The sequence below is a fragment of the Arachis hypogaea genome, chromosome 4 (assembly GCF_003086295.3).
Source record: "Arachis hypogaea cultivar Tifrunner chromosome 4, arahy.Tifrunner.gnm2.J5K5, whole genome shotgun sequence".
Taxonomy (NCBI): Eukaryota; Viridiplantae; Streptophyta; class Magnoliopsida; order Fabales; family Fabaceae; genus Arachis; species Arachis hypogaea.
In genome coordinates, this window is record NC_092039.1 from 6,301,431 (window position 1) to 6,311,597 (window position 10,167).

The 10,167-nt window shown below is 33.5% G+C and overlaps 1 long non-coding RNA gene across 1 annotated transcript; it reads right to left on the minus strand.

The window, feature by feature from the left end:
• Window positions 1-242: 242 nt before the first annotated feature.
• On the minus strand, window positions 243-1,976 carry LOC112796014 (uncharacterized). Its single transcript, XR_011880882.1, has 4 exons — window positions 1,624-1,976; window positions 1,259-1,367; window positions 1,124-1,158; window positions 243-667 (listed from the first exon to the last, which is right to left on the minus strand). It is a non-coding gene; the product is annotated as an uncharacterized lncRNA (long non-coding RNA).
• Between the last annotated feature and the right edge of the window lie 8,191 nt (window positions 1,977-10,167).

Sequence of the window (10,167 nt, forward strand, 5' to 3'; positions counted from 1 at the left end):
TCCGAACCAAACCAAACCAATTAAATTTGGTTTGGTTTGGTTCGGTTTGTTCGGTTTTTCAATCAATTAAAAAAAACTACCATGAGGAACTAGCACAGCATCAATCCATCATCATAACACAAAATCTCTTTCATGACTATTTATATGCTATTTTTTGTTTTTGTATCCTGTAAATTTCTGCAGATTTTTAAACAATAAGAAAGGAATTTTCCTAAACAAATACATTGAACAATCAGAAACAATTTTCCTAAACAAATACATTGAACAGTGAACCACAGAACCAATTTCCCTAAACAAATACATTGAACAATCAGAAGCAATTTCCCTAATCAAATAAATATACACATTCATAAGCTAAAACCCCAAATACAACAATTAGAACCTAGAACCTTAACACTAAAAAACATACCTTCTTTGACAATCAGAACCGAAAACCCTAACAATTAGAAATAATACACATTCGTAAGCTAAAACCCCCAAATACAACAAACTGCATAAACAAATACAACAATCAACAACAATTAACAATTTCAAGATATACTGAACATAGAACATAAATTAGTCAACAGAAGCAAAAATTCAAACAAATCCAGTCAGTTGCAACATTCATGACTATCTGAGATACCATGAGAGTCGGCCAGAGTTGCAGATAAACCAGGAGATATACCTGAAGTTCGAGGATATATGCATTAAAAATCAATATTGAAAACAAAGAATCATATAAAAGTTTAACAGAAGCAGCAGAACAACAAAATAAAATAGGTTCAACAAATAATCAATAACATTTCCAAAAAATCAACAATAAATACTCAATACTTACAAGGATAACTTGCAAAAACATATGTAACTTACTTTGATATTAATTATTTCTAATAATATTTTAATCCATATATACATAATTAGAACTGAACATATATTTTCGATCAATTTAAAATACTCTATCATTCATGTGTGATAATCATTCTGTTTTTATATTCCATATATATAGTTAGACACTAAGCATTAAATAAATTCTGAAATAGACACTTGCAATATCAACAAGGAATATTTTATAAGTAAGTGGGCTCGTGTATTCTTTATGATATTGATGGTAATGAAAGCTTATAAATTGTGAGATAGACACCTGCAAAATCATTCCAACTTGGCCTGCATTTCAATCTGCAAACCATAATATAACATCAGCTTAGCTTGGCTTGTTGGACGACATTCCACTGTTTGATCGATCTCCTTAACTTGACAATTCTGTCTAAAATATTACCGTGAGAGAGTAAGACCACATCTTTTTCTTGGGGACCTTTAAGGCAAAGATGATGACCATGTTATTGTTTCATCTTTCATCAAATCGCTTCTGTCGGCAAACGCTTCACCTGTAATACAGAAGTACCTCGACCCATAGTTAGAAGTCAATAGCGAATAATAATCAATAAAAAAACAAATCAACAATAAAAGAGGTTTAACACCAAGTCCCATAACTGCATAATTATAACAGATTTTGAAAATACAATAAAAAATCAGAACCCTAAACACAGAATTTGAATCACAGAATCATCAAAATAGAAATAAAAATTCAGAATCATAAACACAAGCTGAAACCCAAAATTATTAGAATTAAAAAAGTCCTACTAAAGAAGACGGAGATGCTGGACAGTGAGACACGGTGGGTCGGCGACTGCTACGGAGGGGATGAGACTAGACTGAGAAGGACGACGACACTCCTGGACTGGACTGAGACGTATGGCAGAGTAGTGGAGGACGATTACGACGCTGCAATCAGCAACCTGGGTCTGGGCTCGCTCTCTAACTGAGGGTTAGTGTCCGACGACGAGAAGGAAGCGCGACGAGGAAAGGAGGCAGAGAAAGGACCGCGCCGAGAAGAGGGAGCGCGATGCGGAAGGGCCGCCTTGACGGTGCTGTCCGGTGAGTCAGATGCAGAGAGGAGGGTGGGAGGAGGAGTTCTGGCGCCGGCTAGCTAGGTTATCTGCTTGAAGGAGGGGGCTTTATATATTAGGGTTTTTAAGTGAACCGGTTCAGTTTGGTTCGGTTAGGATTTTCACTGAACGAACTGAAAACCGAACCGAACCGCAAAAAACTGCAAAATGCCATTTTTTGGTTTTTTCGATTTTCGATTTATTCGGTTTTTGGTTTTTTTGGTTCGGTTGGTCGGTTTTGTTCTGTTCGGATCGGTTTTGAACACCCCTACTTTTGGGCACGCCTTGTTTAGGTTGGTGTAGTCGACGCACATCCTCCACTTGTCGTTTTGCTTCTTGACTAGCACTACATTTGCCAACCAAGCCGGGTATTTGGCCTCTTTGACGAAGCCAGCTTCTAGGAGGGCTTGTATTTGTTCTTCCACCACTTGAGCTTGTTCAGGTTCGAGCTTTCGTCTTCTTTGTTGTACAGGTCGCGATCCGGGGTACACTGACAATTTATGCGACATGAGCTCGGGATCTATTTCGGGCATGTCGGAGGCTTTCCAGGCGAAGAGGTCGGAATTCTCTTGTAGAAGCTTTATAAGCTTCTGATTCAAATCTTCTTTTAGGTTGGCTCCTATGTTAGTTTTCTTTCCTTCCTCCTTCCCTACCTGTACTTCTTCAGTTTTTCTCCCGAGCTGTGGTCGTAATTATTCTTTAGCTCAGACTCCTCCGAGCTCAATTGTGTGAACCTCCTTGCCTTTTCCTCTCAGATTCAGGCTTTCATTGTAGCATTTCCTTGCTAGCTTCTGATCTCCCCTGATGGTTGCTATTCCCTCTGGAGTTGGGAACTTCATACAGAGATGGAGGGTAGACACCACTGCTCCGAGCCGATTGAGGGTCGTTTTGCCTATTAGAGCATTGTAGGCCGAACCCACATCGACGACTATGAAGTCGATGCTCAGAGTCTTGGATCTCATCCCCTTTCCAAAAGTTGTGTGTAAGAGTATGAATCATAGTGGCTTTATTGGTGTGTCTTCCATCCCGTACAAGGTATCAGGGTAAGCTCTTAACTCCTTTTCATCTAGTCCCAGCTTATCAAATGCTGGTTTGAATAGGATGTCGATCGAACTCCCCTGATCCACCAGGGTTCTGTGTAGATGGGCATTGGCAGGGATCATGGTTATCACTACCGGATCATCATGTGCAGGAATGATGCCTTGCCCATCTTTTGTAGTGAAAGATATGGTTGGGAGGTCGGGGACTTCGCCCCTGACCTGGTAGACTTCCTTTAGGTGCCTTTTGCAAGATGACTTTGTGAGACCACCTCCAACAAACCCTCCTGGGATCATATGTATGTGTCTCTTCCGGGTCTGCTGTGGTGGGTTTCTTCGGTCCTCCTCATCTCTTTATCTTGCCATGATGGTCCGACCTTTTCATGAGATATCTATCAAGCCGACCTTCTCTGGCCAGCTTTTCTATCACATTCTTTAGGTCATAACATTCATTTGTTGAGTGACCATATAGCTTATGGTACTCACAGTATTCGCCACGACTTTTCCCTTTTTTGTTTTTGATCAGTCTAGGGGGAGGTAGCCTTTCAGTATGACAAATTTTTCTATAGACATCAATTAGGAAAACTCGTAAAGGAGTATAGGAGTGATATCTCTTGGGCCTTTCAAGATTGACTTCCTCTTTTTTCTTGGGCTCTCTCTCCTTTTTCTTTGAGGAGTGAGAGTGCCCAGGTCGCTAGCTTGGCTCACGCAGCCTAGCATTTTCTTCCATGTTGATGTACTTCTCATCTCTTTCTTGTACATCACTCAAAGAAGTCGGGTGCCTTTTTGAGATGGACTGGGAGAAGGGACCTTTTCAGAGTCAATTTTCTAGGCCCATAATCACTGCCTCCGTGGGCAGGTCTTGGATTTCTAAGCATGCTTTGTTGAACCTTTTTATGTAGTCCCTCAAAGGTTCTCCTACCTCATGTTTTACTCCTAGGAGACTTGGTGCATGCTTTACTTTATCCTTCTGGATCGAAAATCACATAAGAAACTTATGCGAGAGGTCGTCGAAGCTGGTGATCGATCTGGGGGGGAGGCTATCGAACCACTTCATCGTTGCCTTCGTTAGAGTTGTCGGGAATGCTTTACAATGAGTAACATCAGAGGCGTCGACTAGGTACATCCGACTTTTAAAATTGCTCAAGTGATGCTTTGGATCGGTAGTCCCATCGTAGAGGTCCATATCGAGATTTTTAAAGTTTCTGAGAATTTTTGCCCTCATTATGTCCTCACTGAATGGGTCCTCTCCCCTAAGGGAGAGTCTTCTCGGTCATTGCGAGAATTTCGACCTCGAAGAGTGGATTCTAGTCTCAAGAGCTTTTCTTCAAGCTCTTTTCATCACTCGATCTCACTTCTCAAGTTTCTCTCTACCTTTCGCTGCCACTCTAATTCTTGCTCAAGTTGTTCCAGCCGTTCCTGGTGGCCATGAAACAATCCCATGAAGTTAGCTGCATGGGGTTGTCCCTCCTTTCTTGATTTGCGCCCCTCAGAAGAGTTTTTCTTTGGGTTCACTGAAGTGCCTTCTCTGTGCTGATTAGTCGCCCCTTGGTGAGTGACTATGGCTCTATCATTGTTACCAACGTCTTGATTCTCTTGCTCAGAATCGAACGATGTGTTTCCATCCTCATTTAAGTCGTCTGTCATCATGAGTTTATCTCCAGGTCCTCGGCAACGGCGCCAATGTTACGGTAGGTAACTGGAGATTAATGGACTGGGCTTGCAAGATTGGCCCCAACACCAAGATGAAGCGGCCTACGATTTGGTTTACGTCTGGGAACCGCCGTTCGACTTGTGTGTATGAAGGAATGGGGGTTGGTACCTGCAAAGACACTTCGATGTCTAAGTCAGCAAAGGAGTAAGTAGGCTTAGAGAGTATTGAAACTTAGAGATACTTGAGGGGTGTCAGTGTATTTATAGTGGTGAACAAATAATCACTGTTGGAGTAGTTCCACCTTAAAAAAGTGGATAACCATCCATTTATCTTAGAATAGTTCAGATATGACTCATAGAAATAGGTTGAGAGATTTTAAAGACAATTACTCATTTGAATTAGTGTTATCTGCCAATTATTCTTTAAGCTTGACTTTTTTAAGATAGAGTCTTTGTGGAATCTGATCTCTTATGAGGAGGTTGATAGGCAATGAAAGCCAATTTTTAAATTGAGACTTGGTGTGTTTAGACTTGTACTATAATATTAGGTTATGAACAATTGGTATGAGAAGTTGACGGGGGTGAGCAGAGAGAGAATCATTATTACAATAATGAAATGCTTTCATAAGAAGAGATAAGGTCAAAGTAGTTGGCAGCATAAGAAGTCATAATAGTGAGTGACTTGAAGAGTTGGCATGCCTAGAAATTAAACCTACAATATAGTATGAATTTAGAGTTACAAGAAAATCAGTCACCGGTGCGTTGTTGACCACCAAAGAAAAGAAGCAAAACCAAACACTGCTATTTGAATTGGACATGTGGTGATTCGTGTTCCATTTTAAGGCCATAAAATAGGCCTATGTCTCCACCTGTCCCTATATCAAACTATGATCATCATACTTCCTCATTGCTCCATCATCCATATTCAAATGTCATAATCCCTGCAACCACTATATTTATCATCATTTCTTTTAGTACATACAATTGGAGACATAAAAATTTAGATCGTTTTAGCATACATCATTTTATTAATAGGATTTAACTAGTAGGCCATATTTAATAAAAATATAATAATACATTTTTTAAATGTTTTTTATTATTCAATACATTAAAAACGTAAAACAAATTAATTTTTACAATAATTTTTATAAAATATTTTTTTATAATATGTTTAACTTATGTTATTAAGACACAAGTTAATAAAATTCTTATTAACAATCATACTATTTATATATAAAAAATAAATTAAATAACATATATTTTAGTATTTATACACATAAATATAAAAATGTAATAATAACTAATTTTAAATATGTAGATAGTATTTTTATAAAAGTAAATATTCTGACGCTATAAATAAAAGTTTAAAATGAAGTTTGGCCCACTCAAGTTGTTTTTATTAATACGATTCTATTGTAGCCTAAGTCATAGTGAAGAACTAGCTAGGCCCATACTCTATGGGACTGCTCCTTATGGGTTATGGATTCATGCTGATGCGCCTCTTCTTTTGGACTTTTCTTATAACTCTTCCTTTCAACTTTCCACCCAGCCATCAAATCTCTATCCGAATCAAGTTTTTTAAATGGAAAAATTATAAAGCGACAAAATAAAAAATAATTATTTTTAAATTAAAATAATAAATTTATATAATATAAAAATTACAATTTAATAGTGATTTAATTTATTTTATTATTTATTTTTAGTATTCAATCTAAGTTTTTTTATTTTTTTATTTTATGCCTTTGATTTTTTTATTTTTATCTTGATCCAAGAAAATTTATAAGTCAACAATTTTACTGTAAACATGATATGATACAAGTATCGTTTGAATTATGTAATTGATTTTAACTAGTAGAATAAGACTTTATTATTGTTATTATTTTTTACTTTTATTTTGTTATTATTTTTTACTTTTATTTTACAGTTTTACATGCCTATTTTTTGTGTTATAGTTTAGAGTGTCGGTGAGAAGTGAAGAATGAAAAGCATGCTAAGAAAGAAGGACAGCACTGCAAACTACTCTATGTTGTTTTGAACCCACATGCAGATGATGCAGGTTAATAATTAGTCGTACGGAATCTTCCTTAAATTTTACGTAAAATATAGCTATAACCTGCGACTTCAGGTTCGGTTAATCAGTTACTATGAATATTTAACTTAGAAGTTAGAACTAAGAATAATATTTTACACAAACTATTACTTACTTTTCATGCTTACTTTGCTTGATATTATATTATATGTAATCGTTTTCATTAGTTTAATATTAATTGGGAAAGATAAAAGAAAAAAAAAAAAAAGAGTCGAGTCGTGTTATGCATGCTACACGGATATCACAAAAGAAGAGGCAGATGAATTAAAATTTGGAAAGGCTACAAAAACCGAAAGTAGATAAAGTGACAAAAAGAATGGGGAAAATAATAGTAGGAAAAAAAAATAAAAAAATAAATCCAAAAAGCTAGAAGAGTCTTCAACTTATTGGATATATATATGCTTTGGATTTGTAACATATGATATGAAACTCTTGGTCTTGGATATGCTGCCCCCACGTGGATTCTTATAAGAAGAAAATTTTCAATTATTACTAGCTTACATATTTGTAGTAGGGTCATTAATTAATTTTGTGATGAACACCAACAATATATAATAGTGTAGTTTGAGGTGAACAAAGCTTCATTGTCCATTTCAAATGGCCCATTATTCATTATCACGAATTATATATGTTGCATCATTTAACAACCTCCATATATATTATTGTGCTCCCAACTTTGATTAATTTCAAAAGGTCTATATGTAAAGTGGTTTGACATATATTTTGTTTTGTTAGAAAATTTAATGGAATCGTACGTATTCGAAGAAAACGAGAGAAAGAAAATAGAACACACAATGTAAGCTCTATAAAATTCTATGTATTAATTAACGGCTACGCTAGCTTTTAATTTGATGCCTTAGGTTTAAGATTTTACGGTATATGATTCATATAATTTGTCATGAGTTGAACTAGCTACAAACAAAAGGATTATTTTTTAAAAGAGTAATTATAGAAAATCAATTTTTTTATCAATATTAGTTAATTTTTTTAACTTAATTTTTATTTTAAATTCTAGACTTTAAACAATAAATTCTTAACTTTAAATCTTAGATTATACTCTTTAAATAAATCCTTCCAAGAATGAGATTTTTTATAGTTAAAAAAATTTAACTAATATTAATTAACTAATAAAAATTTTCTTTATTTTCTCTTTTTATAATTCATCAGTTGGCCAAATAACTGTGTTTAAGGATTAGTTGAATGGATTATACGTATAATTTTCTAAAGATAATTTACATATATATACGGCCTTAAAGATTAGGGTTATCAAATGGGTTAGCTCGATCCATTTAAGTCCAGACTCTTAAGTATGCGGATTAAATAGGCTGGTATGTTTAAGCCAGCTTTATTCGTGGGCTACAATTTTTTAGCTCGTAACGTTTATGGTCAGTCCAATAGGTTAAACGGGTCGGCCTGTTTATTCTTTTATTTTATTTTTTGAAAAATATTTTGACAAAAAATACCAGTTTTGGGTTAAAAACTTTTAAAAAAAATATTTTTTTAGTTGATAGGTCGAATTTTCGGATCGAATTGGAAGAAATATCGGCTAAAAATATAACTTTTCTTATAAAAATGTAAAAAAAAACTAAATAGGTCACCCATTTATAATCCATTATTTTTTGGATTAATCGGACTCAACCTGTTTAGCCCAACATTTAAACGGATTTAATTTTAGAGGTAAAATCTGGCCATTTTAATGTTCTTACTAAAAGACAGGATTTAAAACAAGGATGGGAGTAATACACATTTCACATTCAAAATTTAATTATACAAATGGAACATTCAAGACATAATAATTCTGCCCAAAAAAAAAAATCTAGGTGAATGAAACATTGCACGAATGTAGTGACTAGTGAGTAGTGATGAGCACACCAATAAGCATCGTATTCTTAGGTTGCTTTTCTTACTTTGTTACAAGTTTGTTAATTATGTATCGCATTTACTAAAGTGCGACGATGATAAGCTTAAGGGTTCGCAACCATCATCATTAGCCTCATAAACATTGAAATGATCTTACTCTATATCGCACTCTTTGTGATCTTGCTTCCTTGCGTGTCTCAAGACTCAAGCAATAACTAATTTCTCTATCAAACACTTTAATTCACATTTCCTTAATTCTAATGATTTCATCATTAGGTACCTAATAAGCGATATTTTTAGGTCAAATGCGCGTTATCATGAACAACAACGCTCGTAGTTCAACTCATAATAAACTCTCTTAATAATGAAGTTTTAAATATATCTAAGACAAATATATAATACATAGGATTTTTTTTCTTGGAAGTATACATATCAATCAACTATCAAAATTAAGCTTAATTAATCGTTTCCATTAGATGTTGGTCAACTATTATAAGTGTTTACCCCTTGAATATATAACTATATGATGACAAAAATATATAATAAATCACATTAATTATAATAAGTAAAGATTGTTATGATATTATTTTTTTTAATTTAAGCTAATAAGAGAAGACTATAAATAATTATATTTTTAATATTTTTATATACAAATTTTTTTACTTTTGAAATTTACGTGAATTTTTTCATAAATTTTTATTTTTTATATTTTTTATACTGAAATTCGTTTTTTTTAACAAAGATTGAACTCTGTATTTATAGTTATAGAAACTCTAGTATCATAATTCATATCATGATACTATTTTTTCTAGAAACTTATTAAGCTGATAAAAACAAACACATAAATTATATCTTCTACATATAGATCTCCGTCTTAATTAAACATTCAGTTTGCAAATTACTTGTTTAAATTATAATTTCATAACTTTAATTTAGATACTAAATTTCTTAAGAACACTTCTTAAAATAAACTTTCAAGTAGCAAATTTTTAAGAAAAAATAGAAAATTTTAATATATAACATGTTAAAAAAATTATACTACTACTTTTTAAAATCTTACAAACATATATATACTTTTACTTCAATTTAGGTAGGATAGTATTAGAAATATAATTATTTATATATTTTTTTATTAATTTATATTTTTAGAAAAAATGACTTTTTGACAAACAGTATTTTCTTAAGCAACAAAATTTATTTCTTCATTAGTTATTTCACTATAATAATAACCTAATGTGAAATTATTTAAACTCTTGTTTGGATGTCTACTTCCAACTTCTATATATTCATATAAGAAAATGTAGAATATATAACAATATTAATATTGTTCCTTCATTATTAGTTTAATGGTCTTGGTCTGCTATTAAGGCAATCGAACTTTGCATGCATTAGATAAAACCATTCCCTGCAAAATATGAACGAAACCGATATATATTTTGTCTAAATCTATGTCAGACTACGGTTTGTTGTGGACAACTCATAATGCTGCATTATTAGATAACAATAGAATTAAATTATTAATGTGCAGTCATACATATATAATAATGCCAAGAACGCACTGCAAGTATTTTAATTAATTTGTATCATCTGTAGTCTAGAT